The sequence below is a fragment of the Salvelinus sp. IW2-2015 genome, unplaced genomic scaffold (assembly GCF_002910315.2).
Source record: "Salvelinus sp. IW2-2015 unplaced genomic scaffold, ASM291031v2 Un_scaffold2534, whole genome shotgun sequence".
Lineage (NCBI taxonomy): Eukaryota > Metazoa > Chordata > Actinopteri > Salmoniformes > Salmonidae > Salvelinus > Salvelinus sp. IW2-2015.
Window position 1 is genome coordinate 37,330 of NW_019943847.1, and position 3,177 is coordinate 40,506.

Consider the following 3,177-nt stretch of genomic DNA (forward strand, 5'->3'; position numbering starts at 1 on the left):
CTTGAGCTAGGTGTGACCCCCCTCCCAACTTGAGCTAGGTGTGAACCCACCCCTCCCCAACTTGAGCTACGTGTGAACCCCCCCTCCCCAACTTGAGCTAGGTGTGAACCCCCCGCCCTCCCCACTTGAGGCTGGTTGTGAACCCCCCCTCCCACACTTGACTACCCGTGTGAAACCCCTCCACAACTTGCAACAATTAATTTGTATTTTACCTTTCCACATCTACCTACACACGTATCTACCTACACACGGTTAATGTTCTGAAAAACATTATATGTTTATATTGGTCTGGTCCCGAGTGGCGCAGCATCTCAGTGCAAGAGGCATTATACAGTCTCTGGTTCGAAAACAGGCACTATACATCTCGTCGAGGAATTTAATCGCGGTCTCCCGCGTGTGGTGTGGACTTGGTATGCACTAGACCGTGTTGGGCTGATGTGGACTTGGTATGGACTAGCCCGTGTTGGGCTGGTGCAGGCTAGCCCGTGTTGTGCTGGTGTGGACTTAGTGGGGCTATCGCGTGTTGGGCTGGTGCAGGCTAGCCCGTGTTGGGCTGGTGGCAGGCTAGCCCGTGTTGGGCTGGTGCAGGCTAGCCGGTGTTGTGCTGGTGTGGACTTAGTGCGGGCTATCCCATGTTGGGCTGGTGCAGGCTAGCCGGTGTTGGGCTGGTGCAGGCTAGCCTGTTGGGCTTGGTGCAGCTAGCCGTTTGGGCTGGTGCAGGCTGAGCCCGTGTTGGGCTGGTGCAGGTAGCCCGTGTGTTGGGGCTTGGTGCTGGCTAGCCAGTGTTGGCCTGGTGCAGGCTAGCCCGTGTTAGGCTGGTGGCAGGCTCAGCAGTGTTGGCTGGTGCAGGCTAGCCGCGTGTTGGGCCTGGGTGCATGTGTAGGCCGTGTTAGGCTGGTGCAGGCTAGGCCGTGTTAGGCTGGTCCAGGCTAGCCCGTGTTGCGGCTGGTGCAGGGCTAGCCCGTGTTGGGCTGGTGCAGGCTAGCCCGTGTCTAGGCCTGGTGCAGGCTAGCCGTGTGTTGGCTTGGTGCAGCGCTAGCCCGTGTGTGGGCTGGTGCAGGCTAGCCCGTGTTGGTGCTGGTGCATGGCTAGCCCGTGTTTGGGCTGGTGGCAGGCTAGCCCGTGTTGGGGCTGGTGAGGCTAAGCCGTGTTGGGCTGGTGCAGCTTGCCCGTTGTTGGGCTGGTGCGACCCGGCTAGGCCCAGTGTTGGGCTGGTGCAGGCTAGCCACGCCTCGTTTGTGTGGCCTTGCGTTGCAGCAGGCTAGGCGTGTTGGCTGGGTGCAAGGCTAGCCCGTGTTGGGCTGGTGGCAGGCTAGCCCGTGTTGGCTGGGTGCAGGCTAGCCGTGTTAGGGTGACGTGGCTGGTGCAGGCTAGCCCGTGTTGTGGGCTTGGATGCAAGGCTAGCCCGTGTTGGGCTGGTGCAATGCTAGCCCGTGTTGGGTCTGGTTGCAGGCTAGCCGTGTTGGGCTGGTGCAGGCTAGCTCGTGTTGGGCCTGGTGCAGGCTAGCCCGTGTTGGGCTGGTGCAGGCTAGCCCGTGTTGGGTGCTGCATGCCTAGCCGTGTTTGGGCCTGGTGCAGGCTAAGCCCGTGTTGGGCTGGTTCAGGCTAGGCCGTGTTGGGCTGGTGCAGGCGTAGCCCGTGTTGGGCTGGTGCAGCAGCCCGTGTTGCGCTGGTGCAGGCTAGCCGTGTTGGGCTTGGTGCAGTGCTAGCCCGTGTTGGGCTTGGTTGCAGGCTAGCCGTGTTGGGCCTGGCTGCCACGGCTAGCCCGTGTTGGCTGGTCAACGCTAGCCGGTGGACGGTCACACTTGCTCGATCCATCATCCGTTCAATGTTGGCTCAATGTTTTTCTTTGGTCTGCCTCTCCATTGGAAGCTACAGTAATATAAAATAAAATACCTAAGATATTGGATGAAAGTAGAACAAAAATAAGTATGTGTCTGTATTATCCTCATGTCCTAGTCAGAGTCGTTGCTATGGGAAGAGCACATTCTAACAGTAAGACAATAGCGGTATCCATAGTAAAGGAACCTTTGCTTGCATTAGTTCAGGGATTTACTTGATGTTCCTCCGCCCGGCTCTCCAGACATTCAAGCTCAAGAACATGATTAACTCTCCTAAAAAAGAGACATCTACTAATGTCTATATGTATATATATATATATATATATATATATATATATAATTCATATATACTTATATATATATATAATATATACTATATATATATATATTATATTAATATATATATATAATTAATATTATATTTAAGTATTAAATTAATGTTATAATTCAGGTTCAGGAGAATCATTGGAGATTAGGTTGAAGGCCAGGAAACACACACATGACACACACATGGCCACATAGATATCAGACACACACACACACACTTCCCCCTCTCCTCATACCCCCACCCTTTCTCTCTTCCTTAGTTCCTCATCTCCTCACTCGCTTTCCACTCTTTCAACAAGAGTGTCCTCTCTTCCGAAATAGCCACCTTTTTATCGAGGATAGTAATGTAATTCCTACCTGAGGTCATCGTGGAAGAGAATTTGAAATCGGCTTTTTTTTGGGGGTGGGTTCAGAGGAGAAAGGCATGCACACGTTTAATAAATGAATATTGCTACTCATAGTTTTATCTTATAAAATGTCTTGCACAACTTAATTTGTTTTTATCACTTTACACATAGCTTATTTTTTTGGGATCCACTCCCTGTAATAAGTAATTAGCCTGATGACGTGCATTTTCGTCTACTTCTTCTCGTCGCCGTCTCCTCCTTGTGTTTACGTTTGACCTTTAATCAAAAGAAGGTGGCGAGAGAGGAGGCAGGAAGTTTGAGAATTTGAAAAATGGGCATCCTCCGCTCGCTCCCACCCATGTTTCCTTCTCATCCCAGGGTGCAGCCCCACATGGAGACCTTCTCTACATTTGATCAGTAATGCTCTATTAATGTTTAATAGGAAGGACACGGACCCGGCCCACAGGGCAAACAGCTCCTTATTTGAACTTCAGTCGGCGTGTGTGTGTGTGGCACTGTAGGTAACGGCTCCTTGTTTACCTTCTGCAATACACTTTGAGATGGAAGATCCAGCAATATAGCCCCTTGAAAAGCAAACCTGAAGATTCAGCTGTTTAAGCCCCTTGAATAGAAAGACTAATAATTTGTAGGTTGATTATAAT